This window comes from Bacillus rossius, chromosome 1, assembly GCF_032445375.1.
Source record: "Bacillus rossius redtenbacheri isolate Brsri chromosome 1, Brsri_v3, whole genome shotgun sequence".
Lineage (NCBI taxonomy): Eukaryota > Metazoa > Arthropoda > Insecta > Phasmatodea > Bacillidae > Bacillus > Bacillus rossius.
The window spans coordinates 355,528,493-355,541,377 of record NC_086330.1 but is presented as its reverse complement, the minus strand read 5'-3'; the positions used below and the strand labels follow the sequence as shown (position 1 = coordinate 355,541,377).

General features: G+C 39.4%; 1 protein-coding gene and 1 long non-coding RNA gene across 2 annotated transcripts in view; one reads left to right on the top strand and one right to left on the bottom strand.

Annotated features, from left to right (window-relative positions):
- The window catches only part of LOC134530465 (uncharacterized), a 226,649-nt gene that overhangs the window by 138,871 nt on the left and 74,893 nt on the right, over positions 1-12,885 (bottom strand). The gene's annotated exons all lie outside the window — the stretch shown is intronic.
- LOC134528602 (uncharacterized) overlaps positions 1-12,885 on the top strand; it is a 72,576-nt gene that overhangs the window by 31,067 nt on the left and 28,624 nt on the right. The window lies entirely within an intron of this gene.

Genomic DNA, 12,885 nt, shown 5'->3' with positions numbered 1-12,885 from the left:
TAACAGCATAGAAGAACACGGCGGGCTAACAACGAGACAGTTTCAACAATAACAGTAAATGTAGACAGACAACAAAACCTGGGCAACGCAGCAAATATTCGAACACAACGATGAAGATAAACAGATATAATGCATAACACAACGCTGTCTCATTTTCAAGTTTGAATGTGTTCGTTTGTGCTGTCGTCATCGCGTTGTTCACAATACCTGTCTAGGTTCATCGTTGGGTTTTTCTGTTTGACATCAGCTGGTTTAGGCTTGTTATCTGTCGGTTTGTGTTTTTCATTTTTATTTCTTATTTATGAATTTATTCCCATGACAAACAGTGCAAAACGTCAATGGTGTATGTCTAAGAAATTGTATTAAATCAAAACTCCTCATCGCATGAATCATTTTAAGAACGTAAAAATAATCTTATCAACTGAGTGTATTGTCATCGGTCCTCGATAAATCTACAAAGTTAGAATTAAATCTGGCCGTTTAAAGTGGGTCAAAATCGCACCCAAAGGAGTCGGTTACAAACATATAGGTGAAGCTAATATAAAGAGCGTAAAAAAAACTCCATATCGCGGAAATATTTGTAAAATAAACTCTTTAAATCAACGGTTTTTAATCTAACCATGAACTTAAATTTATTTATTTAATTTATTAATTTATTTATGTGTCGAAAGTACAAAAAAAACAATGACAATTAAAGAGTCATATTCATCGTTATTAAATGTCTAAAAAAAATAGCGTTTACGTAAGGTAATGAATGGGACGGTACAATTTCGCTTGTCAGGAGCGTCGGCGAAGTAAACAAGCAGGCTAACGCCCGGCTTGCACGCGTCTGGAGCCACCCTCGCAGTAAGCTGTGGAACCGCACACTCGCTCTGCACGTGGTACACTTTCGCACGGAGGCAACCCCTGTCCCTGGGGTTCAACTATTACAAATGAGAACGACTGGGAGGGGGGGGGTGAGAAACGAGAGGAGGGGGGAAGGAAGATTGGCTGCAACCCTCGGCACAGCATTCCGCGCGTCTCTTCTGCCCGCTGCAAAGAACACGTATTATTACCGGAATAATGTTTATCTGCAACCAGGGAACGCCTCGTGTGACCTCATTTCCCTGACTTCCGCTCCTCCTCCCCTCACCAACCCCTTACCAAACTTTTTTTTTTTCACGTGCGCTAAGCAGATTACACGGAGCGCTTATTAGCAAGCTTCTTCAGGCGTTTTAATAAGAGCGACCGCGTTCACTCCTAAGAGGGAAGTTGAGCGCCCGGTAGCACAGCCGCAAATAAACGCAAATCCGACCAGCACCGATTAATAAGAAACGGGACGAACAAAAATAAAGAAAAAAAATATATAATTTCCAAGTGACAAGCATATAATTAAAGCCTTGCGCAACGAAGGAAAGATAAGTAGCAAAAAAAAAATTGCAACGTTCTTTTCATTTTTCTTCATGCCAAGTGATCTAGAAAAAATCGATAATACAGCACACTCTGATCTAAGCTCATCCGATATTTTCATGAGGTTCAAAAGCGATAAGAGATCATTTAATAAGTGCCAAAAACTGAAATTACTGATATAGGTATATATAATTTCTCCGCTAACTTTTTTTTTTGCACTTAGATCACTTAGCCCCGCATCTCTTCAATTAGGTTTTGCCTCACTGCTCATCTGGACGACTCTGGGCCAATATGAAACCCTCAACCAAAGAAGTATCAAACCACGGGGAAAACCAGTTCAGACGACTCACAATTCAGGTGCCAATGAACTGGCGTTATTTTCGCTAGTGTACGAAGGATTGTGTAGACTATCCCGAAGGTCATCAAACAGCGAATTTTTTTTCCAGCCCCTACATCATATAAAAACACGCCGCTACTTCCCTGCTATACAGTTCCTCAGTGGCGAGTCTTGACTCTGCTTCAGGAGTCCCTACACCGTCGGCTTCGGCCTCGCCAAAGCAGCAACTAGCGACACAGTAAGGGTCACATCCAAGCAAGTTAAGGGGAGGGGGGGGGGGATTCACAGCACACCATTACAGGACAAGTAATGAACGGGCACTCTTGCGAATCCTAAACATTTGCGCCCCTGCATAGTAAAAAAAAAATTTACTTTTCACGAGGAAAACCCTTGGAAAACCTGTTCCCAACGATTAGGGGCAGGAATTCTTCGCGAATAAACCTGAACGCCTATTAGATCGCAACAAGATATATCCGCACCAACAGTTTATGCCTTGTGATTGGCGGCCGTCAGCGAAAGACGTCGATGGCTTATTTGATCGAGCCACTCAGTATGCGTTTGCTTCCGCACTGACTTACTGTGATTGGTGTTTTAACAATCGACGTGCACTTGAAAGAAACTCGCCCGATCACGGAATACAGACGATGCTACAGTGTTTTAACTTTCAGCTAGCCTTGGTTTCTTTTCGCGAAATATGCATGGCCCTACCAACGATATATCACTCGTTAAACTGCAAGGCAGAGCTTTGTGAAATATTTCAAATGGTGCAAAGAGCTCCGTCCAGCAATTTCACAAGTGATCTCGTTAGCAACTCTGGGTTTCCAAGGACTAGTCTCGGCCAAGCTCGCCGTGACGTCGTGTCTCGGGACGGGAATGGCGCGGAGTCCAAGGGCCGTCGCACGACCAGAGGAGAAACTGCGTGACGACGACGGGGGGGTTGTGCTTCGTCCCTCCCCGCGACCCCCGGAGGAAGTCCCGGGGGCGGGCAACCAGGAAATTGAACCATACATCTCGAAGAGATAGGGGGGCGGAGCGGAGGGATTCCCACGTTTTAGGGACCAGCTTCTTAATGGCATAACTTTAAAACTTCTGGGGGCAAGTTGTGTCCCCACACCCCCCTAGCCACGATCAAAAAAAAAATTTCCAACCCAACGGCTGGTTTTGAACTAAACTGGTTTGATGCACAGACATTGCATTGCACTTACAGGATGTCTACAGATAAATACCCGGTGAACCGATTTCCAGACTTTTTCTGGACATTTAAGTGATTTATTTTTAATTTTAATTTTTTTTATAAACAGGTGAATTTTAATTATATGTGTACGGTGTACGAATTTTTTTTACAATTCGCAGGTAAGTACCTAATTTAAGTTAGATAGTCCCCACATGATTTAAGCGGACAGTCTCCAGCTGTTTATAGAGACCTAAAAAATTCGCCTTATTATTTTGTAGAAAGGCTCGTCTGCATACGATTTTACACATTAACAGCGTGCTCATTGGAACACATGAGGTCCCCCCCCCCCCCCCCCCCCAAAAAAAGAGACCAATAACATCATCACAAAATTCAAATGACCCAGTCACATGCAATCCGGCAGGAAGATGAAATATGTCATCAGCCAATGGAAAATGGACACAGAATTATTTGTGTACAAGTGGTTGGAGCTTTGAACGTGCGACCATAAACTGCAGTGAGGCGTCAAAAATCCAAAATGTGAGATAGCAAGACTGCTGGAAATTAAAGTATTGTGACTTCCAGCACCAGTACAGTTTATGTGAGAACTTTTTTTCGTGACATTCGTGACCAGTCCAATTTCCTTGTTTTTTCGTGACTTTCGTGACCGTTCCAATTTCCTTGGTTTTTCGTGATTTTCGTGACCAGTCCAGTTTCCTTGTTTTTTTTTTTTTGTGTCTTTCGTGAACATTCCAATTTCCTTGTTTTTTTCGTTACTTTCGTGACCATTCCAATTTCCTTGGTTTTTCGTGATTTTCGTGACCAGTCCAGTTTCCTTGTTTTTTCGTGACTTTCGTGACCAGTCCAGTTTCCTTGCGTTTTTTTGTGTCTTTCGTGAACATTCCAATTTCCTTGTTTTTTCGTGACTTTCGTAACCATTCCAATTTCCTTGGTTTTTCGTGATTTTCGTGACCAGTCCAGTTTCCTTGTTTTGTTTTTTTTCGTAACTTTCGTGACCAGTCCTTCAGTCTTCTTGATTTTCGTAACCAGTCCAGTTTCCTTGTTTTTCGTGATTTTCGTGACCAGTCCTTTAGTTTCTTTGTATTTTCGTGACTTTTAGGATTTCCGTGACCTGCAGACGTCCTGACTGGTCAATCAGTGTTACCATAAAATATTAATGATTGAAAATCATGGATGAGGCATCACTTAAGAATAATCATGCTCATTAAACACCAAAGGCTACTGGAAGTACTCGCTAAGATATCTAGCAAATGCGGTTAGGAGGCAATATCAATGATGGTTATGGCAAAATTAAGAACATGGCTCATTATTTATGAATATTAAAAAAAATTACAAAATTCAAAATGAAATTATCACATGCAATCCAACGTAAGATTCAATGTGGCAACGTCGATGAACAATAGACACCGACTTATTTTTCTGAAAATATGTGGAGTTCAACCTGTTACCAGAAAATAACGCGAATTTTTCAAGTCCATACAATGTAAAAAAAATGTACTTTTACAAAAATAGTCCATGAAAAGTCAATTGCCAAAGATATCACTTCTAAAATTGCAAGGCAGAGCTCTGTACCATTTGCAAATTTACAAAACTCTGCCTTACAGTTTTACAAGTGATATATTTGGCAACTGGTTTCCAAGAATTTTACTTGTAAAAAGTACACTTTTTTTACAGTGTACTGATTGAGTGACTACCAATATCAGAGGCTTTTCAACCTTGCGACTGGCTTGTACATGGGCGGGTCACAGCTTGTTTTACTTGTTCATCACTGACTCAGGGCGTGTCAAGAGATCCGTAGGTCAATCATTCAAAAAAAGCATCGTATAGATGTTTTAAGTCCGTTTTGCTTAGAAGACTATGAATTGTCTGCTACACGAAAAAAAAAACTCCTGTACTGTTAGCGGAGAAATAAAGTGGCAACTTTAGAACAATCAGCTATAGTAATGAAAATTTTACAAAAATTTATAAGAGCATTAAAATTAAAATGTTTAATTTATTTTAAAACAGCTTTAGATTACGACACACCAAAAGATACAAATAATGCAACATTTAATTTCTTCGCATTATTTGAACACTGGACAACTGTGAAGAGAACACCAACTTCTCATCTTAACTTCGTTATATTTTTCATTAGGGTCTTTGTATTTTAAAATATCGACCAAAGTTAGTTTTGTCTACAGAACTACATCACACTAAGCGGGCCTGAGAAAAATAAGGAAGTCGGTCAAAACAACACGCGCATACTGGCGATAAGCTATAGCTAGGAATGCGCCGTTTTGTTTTTGCTCATGAAAGTCTTTCAAACAATGTTTCTAGAACATTTGTTATTTTCACCAGTGTGTTAAATGTTCAATGTACTTTATTAGCACTGGTGTATAATTTTAACAATCAAATGACCCATATGTTTAACAACGGGAAAAAAACTCATGTTATCGTTTTATTTTTACAGCATTGCGTAACTTTCCGTTTGCAACGTAACTATTATTACGCTGTATTTTTTTTTAATGAAACATAAATTTTCATGTAAAATAACAGATATTTGTAAAATTGCACATTTATATGAAAGCAACTGACCGCTACAAAAAAAATTTCTCGCTACTACTACGTTTGGATTCTTGCTCGGACATTTATGCTTTGTGTTGTTCCAGTGCCCAAAATAAGTTAAAGTTATTTGTAGGCCTTTCCCTGGATAGCTTTCCAGTATTTACTGCGCAAATTAATAATCACGATAAAACAAAAAAAAAGCGAATTGTTGAATATTCAATTATACTTTCCATGATTTAAAATAATATTATTGTACAAAACATTTGCAAAATTTAAAATTATGTGCCAAATATCGTAAGCGCGACAGGAAATATTCAGTATTGATTCCAAACACGTATTTCGTTCATGCAAAAATAACCATAGCAATGTGTTTTACAAATTCACAATATGTTTCCTGCGGTATTACAAACTATTTCTTGACAGCTGGTTTACAAAGGAATATTTTGTATAAGTACAAACAATTTTTCTTTTTGACTGCATAGTGTTTTTTTTTATCTCAAGCGAGCATACTCATTACAACCAAAAAGAGATGATTTAATCAGCATTTGTCGTTTTCTTTTTTTAAAATAGAGGTGGCGCGTGTTAAGGAATTGGATTTTTTTTTCTAGAAGACCCGTGTTAGAATCCTGAAACGGCCATACTGATTTCAATTTTTCACATGGTGATTTGAAACATGGAGGAAATATTCCTTTCGTACCATAGGGTTGCCCTGAGGAGGGAAATTTTTTAAATTCCATCCCTAAAGGAATGAAAAAAAGTGGTAAAGGCTGTATGAACCATTCACGATTTCTCAGTAACTTTAATAACTACAGACTTGAAATTGGGCATGTATCTTCCTTTTGCTACTTAGACTTACGCTAAGAAAGTACCTACTTTACGAAAATAATCTCTCAAGATTTAAGACCGAAATTCCCGTTTTGAGTCGAAAATCTCAATAGCAACGGATGTTGCATTTATGATGCTTCATCCATCTCCTTGTGAACGGCTATTGCATTGTTTAAGCAATCTTCTTCTCTGTTAAAATTTTACGGGGCGTTAAAATTGAAAATTTCCTTTTGTTTTAAGTGCATGTCCTACAGACTTAAAATTCGGTAGTGATGTTATTTTCCTTGCATAGCCATTAACTGAGATCGAGGTTTTCTTGAAATCAGCTCCCAAGGAGCCCAGGCAACGCCTGGTAATTCAGCTCAACTAGTCACTCTAGAAAAATTCTGGGATGGTCCCTTGCGGTAGGTCATGGTCGATTCTTTCCTCAACGACCCTGGCCTATGTCGTTGTGTGTTACCGTGTGTTACTGTCGTTCCCTAATGTAGGCCTACGTACTTGCAAGGGCTTCCTTCGCCCGGGGCAGAAATTTTGGTTTAGCTCCCCCCCCCCCCCCCCCCCCACCAACCCCACCCACTTTTTCCCCCCTACCCCAGCAACGTATGTCATAGGCATAGTTTGTTTTGCATTCGTGTACATTACACAAGTAAGTTAAATTTTATCAAACCACGTGTACTTACCAGACTTAAAGAGTTCACGTTTTATTTTACGTCCAGTATTTAACACAATGAAATCGTGTTCAAGGGTCAATTTAATCACAAAAGATTAAAAAATATATAGTTTTAATCTCGTAACATTGTTAAATTACGACATTGAAAATAATTATCGGGCAAAGCACGGCCTCCACGCAAGTATGCCGTGAAGACTCGCTGGAAACTGAGTAATAAAATTCTCCATTGATAACATGATCATTGATAATGAGTAAAACCCAACTATTAGTATATATTCTATTCGTCTTTAATTTCACAGCTTTTACAAAAACCTTGCCGGCCCATCTTGCACACTCTCTAACCCGACACCCCGGCTTAGCTGCAACTCCCCCCTCCCCCTTCTCTAGAAACCTACCCCTAGATCCAAGCAAGCGTACTTAAAATAAATGTCAACAGCACACAGAGTGTCTAATACGAGGCTGTAATAACTAGAGACTAATACCGGACAGTCCTATACTAACGACACAGGCGAAAGTATGAAAATTCTACATGTTTTGAAAAATTATTATCTTATTTTTTTAATACTTTTGAAGCACTGGAGGTTTATTTCCCCCCACCACCTAATATGTCAATAGATTTTCGGAGAAACGAAAGTTTTTTTCTCGTTGCAATAATATTGGTACTAATCATACGGTCTGCCATATATCGGTCTGACGTGAAAACAACGTCAGTTTTCACACAAAAATCTTGGAGATGTCCGGTATTATTCTCTTGGAGTGTTTGCTTGGGGCGCCTCCTACTGCAGGAAAACTTGGGGAGTAATTAACCAACAGCTCGAGTTTCCTACACCCCCCCCCCCCCCTTCTCCAACGCTCCCACCCTTCCTCCACCAATCTTCAGCCCAATCAATGAGGATCCTCGGGTATAATCAGAAGGGGGGAAGGGGGACGGGGACAGCGACTCATAGGAAATAACTGCTAATTGAAACGCTTAACTCTTTCTTCCCCCCTCTCCCATTCCTGGCACACGGCTCGCACGTTCGGCGAAAATTCCGTTAATTGGCCGAGTCGACTGTAAATACAAAGGGAGGGGGGGAGAAGGAAATTATTCACAGCAGTCTGCAAGCGAGATTAAAAGAAGCCAGACTTAAAGGTGGGGAAGTAAAGAGGGTGTCAAAAGTTAACAGCTGGCTAAGTCCCTTAAAAAAAACACTACTCACAAGCTTTGGATGGATCGGGAAAAAAACTGAAAGGGTGGAGAGGAAGGAAAGAATATTAAAATATACAAACTTGCAATTATAACGGGGAATCTGTAGTTGACGGAAGAAAAATTTCATCTACAACACGAATGTTGGAGAAGGCAGTTATTAGTATATATAGTGGGTGTGTGTTTTATTTAAAGTTGAAGTCACTCCGAGGTTAGCAACTGATAAGAAAAAAGAACCGTAGCTGTACAAAGGATAATGCTAGAAGTTTGTTTAATAGCATGATAAGAATTCGCTAGGAACACTCGTAAAAATGACACTATGTAGTGAGCATTTAAAGAAAAAATGTTAATACGCCTACAAGGAATTTAGAGTTAAAAATAAATAAAACACAAATAAAAAAATACATTAAAAAGATGGCACAGACTCACTCCTTAAATTCTTACCTCCATGAGTTGAAATGCGTTTACACTGTCATTAAACAGATAATGCTATAAAGTTTCCCTTTGGCTTTGTGAACTAGGGTTCGAACCATCAGCCACAGATAAGAGCACCGTGATTTCACATTTCCGTTCCATTCACGAAATTACTCCTACCAAATTCCGTATACAAAGAACAAAAATTTTTCACATAAAGAAATTATTTTTTGACGTGAAAACGTCTAATAAATAGATGAACGCCGGCTGCACGCACGAAAGTGTCACGTTACGCGCATTGTCCCGTTACGCGGTGTCCCGTTACGCTGTGTCTCTTTACGCTCATTTTACGCTTGCGCCGAATCTATCTCTCTTCCACTCGATTGGAACAACCATCGATTTGACTTTTTTCGAGGCACATTAAACTTGAAACACTCCCATTCGTTTCCTACTTTTCCTATCATCGTCCTATCCTTAACAGAATAACACAGATTGGAAGAAGTTAAATAGCAAACATGTATAAAAGTAATAGTTAAAATAATCTCTTCGTTAAATTAATAAAAATATTTGAATTAATGAGTGCAAATAAAAGTATATTTATCATTTAAATTGTAGATTTCATTTCACTCCTTCTTTGTATCCATACAAAATAGTGATAATTCAAAAAAAAGATTCAATTTTATTCATAAAAGAATGCAATAATTTCATAAATGTTTTGTTATGACATTGTCACAAACTATCGTCCGTAAACCGACTTTACAGACAACCAATTTTTTTTTTTTTTTAATTGGCGCGCAAACAGAAAATTCTACTTCTGGCGTGTAGAGAACGTCAACGGCGTTTTCAAGAGTTACATCATCGTCTGGACTTGTCGAAATATCTCGGCGAAGAAAGTTATAAAAAGGGGTTCGTCTAGTAGTGGCTGTATCTTTGTTAGTGATGCGGGTTGCTATGAGCGACGCTCGCGGAGGCAGTAACATAGTCGGCAATAAGGACAGGGGATCCAGGACTCAAATCCCGACTGGATAACTCGTTTTCCTTTTTTTTCTTTCGAAAATCATTCACGGCTGCGGTTGGCCTTGGTGCTGGACAGCCGAAGACTTCGCCGACCAATGGCAGCTGTGGCTTCCCTAGCAATAACACGACACTGAGAGACTTAGTGCGAGAAGGGCAGTAGTATGTTTTACTCGGTTCTGGCACAGGCTTAATGCTGAGGAGACGTGCACTGTTTTTTTTTTTTTCCTTAATGAAACAGAAATATCCATGTAACATTACAGAAACTTGTAATTTTTTTTTTACATTTACATTAAAACAACTGTATCACTAAAAAGTAATGTTCGCAGTGATGCTGGGTTCGGATTCTTACCCGGTAATTTATGTTTTGTTTTGTCCCTGTACCTCCAATAGTTAAAGTTGTTTTTAAACCATTCCCAGAATAGCTTTCCAGTATTAAGTGCGCACATTAATAAGCTTAATAAACCCTGATAACAGAGGCAGATTTAGATGCAATAGATAGAATGACTTCGGAAGAAAATTTTTGTAGGCTTTTATTTTAATTTAAAATACTCTTGGAAAGACTGATATCTTCTGTATGTAACGTGTGTGCGTATATATATGTATATATATATATATATATATATATAGACTAAATTGTTATTATATAGATAATAAGACAATTAAGCTAAATTTCGGGGAAATGTTTTTTGAGACAGATTAACCGGTCCCCACCGTTTTAATTCGGGAGGAGTGGTATTCCAGACTCGTGTTGCCCCATACTACCCCCTCCCACAAAAAAATCAGAAGTCCATCCCATATCCGCCCGGGCCTGATGCCAGGAGAGAAAAAAAAAACGCGCACTTCCGCGGGGTCTCCAGGCATAAATAATTCCACAGCGGTCCACGCGAACCACTGTAAAGTGGGGGGGGGGAGGAATGCAAAGGGGGGAGGGGGGAAAGCCAACCAGGCATCGGGAGTCGAACGCGATGCGGGCTGGACCGGCGGGGCGAGAACTTGACCCCCCCCCCACCCCACCCATCCACAAATATTCAAGTGGGAAAGGTCGCGGCGGGTCAGGCCGGGAGGTGGCAAGGCTCCGGGGTCACACGGCCAGTGGCTGCAGTTTCTACACCGTCAAGAATGTTCATCATCTTCCATTTCACCTTAGGCCGCTGGTTAACAAACCATCCAAAGATCTTCGAGGATTTACGGACAACGAAGTTCACTTACTTTGGACACGAATCCAAACGATTAATCTTGGTAGGCTATAAATATTAACAAAACATTTTTTTTTTAACGGCTGAGTCTCTAGGGCAAGAACACTCTTATTTCGTTATTTCGAATACAAGTGCTTTCACCTTCGGTCTGAACGAAACATGAAATTCGGAATCAGAAATTAACGGCGTGGTTTCTACGAAAATTTTTGTTATTTGAACATAATGGACACCTCGTCGTTTATTTCAGTCATATTCTTAGTTGAAAAGTCCGTATAGTTTACTGTAATTTCTAACGGTGTGCTTCCCCCTTCCTCTCTTTCCTAGATGCTCCAGTTCGCCACCCTCCCCTCCCCCCTCTTTCCCAGCGAACTCGAGGTCAAAGGTCGCGCCTGCCTCGCCGGCGGGCGCGACACGAGCCACGCCAGCTGAGAATCAATGAAGAATAGCCAGTTCAAGAATCGAAACACAACATATTGGTTCCAACAGTTTTCATGACGTAATAATCTTTTTTTGACGTTTAGTATTGAAAATTTTCCTCCGTTAAGTCAGAGACTACACATTTCAAGATTTTAAAAGAACATAATATAATGTATATTGTAGTATTTATTTTTATAAAGTAAAAACGATTTGATAATATATTAATTACTAGCTGAAGTACCCGGCGTTGCCCGGACTAAAATCATAATATGAGCAACATAACTACCGGGTTTCAAGTCTGTAGGACATAAAGCCTAAAACTAAAACCGGAAAATTTTCGATTTTAAATTCCCATTGATTTCACAATCTCGGAGTAGCAAGGACACGCATCTGCAAAATCAGGACGTATTCAGCTTCATTTTGTGGGAAGGCAGGTAACACCTAAGTAAGATGTGATGGACGCACAAACCGATAACGCCATCTATTGACAAAGTTATAAACTACACTGTTATTAGCGCATTTAGTTCGCTAGCAGCCGCGAGCTTCACGAAGCGGTTGGATTTCGCCAAGGAGGAGGATAGGAAGTTGCCAGACCTTACTATATGACCGTATGTTGTACATAAAGAAATGACACAAACTCGCTGTTTGTGTGTTAATGACCTACTCCCTATTATTTTCTATTATAGAACTGAATTAACCCCATATTTACTCCCTAAGTGATGGAATTTCATAATTATATGTAGTCTGTCACTCTCCAGTCTATAAACCACCTATATGCAAAAACATCACGTCGATCCGTTTTTCTATTTCTGCGTAAAAGAAGTAAAAACAAACTCTTTCGTATTTATGATATTATATATAATATATATATACATGTAAGGATTAGTCCTACTTCAGCAAAAGCGAAAATTCCTTAATATAATCTTAAAAGTAAAGGTTTTATGTCTCGGCTGGCAAAAATTGCCGATATAAATTGTGTGATTTCATATGATTCCGAAGCCACGCGGAAATATTTCAATAAATAAAATTATAAACCCAATAAATTCCTTTTTGTTCCTTCACTAGTACGTATGTCAGAATGAATTCATTTGCTGCTATCTCAAGTGAAAAATATCATTTTTTTTTAATTTTAACTTTATACTCCTTCCAATTTAAAAAATATATATCAGGGAACATTACCAACATGTTCATAGCTATCACCACAGTAATTATTTAAAGTAGTTTTCCTGTGCACTAAGAGAAGACTGCGCGCCAGTCCAGAGGAGACACCGCTCTAGAAGCACCAGCGAGCGTCGCGCTTATCATCCCGCCCCACCAACACAAACACCCCTTAAAGAATATGTTCGGTGAAAGAAACTTGCAAGCTCTTGGATGGGTCAAAGAGAACAAAGCTTCCACGTTACAAAACGTTCGTGAAAAGTCTGAGAAGAAAAAGGTAAATAGTAAATGGTTGCTGGGCAGCCTCGCGCGTTAGAAGCGAAACTTCGCAGATACCGGAATGAAAAATTTGTAGGGTACTCAGATATTTGAAACATATGTACAAGTGTGCAAGTACGCGAGAGAGCTCTCAGAAAAAAAAATTATGCACTTTTACAAAAAATTACTTTGGAAAATAGTTGCCAAGAAATAGTTTGTAAAAAAAAAGGTAACGCAACATTGTACAACACACGGCTATGGTTATTTTTGCATAGGCCTATT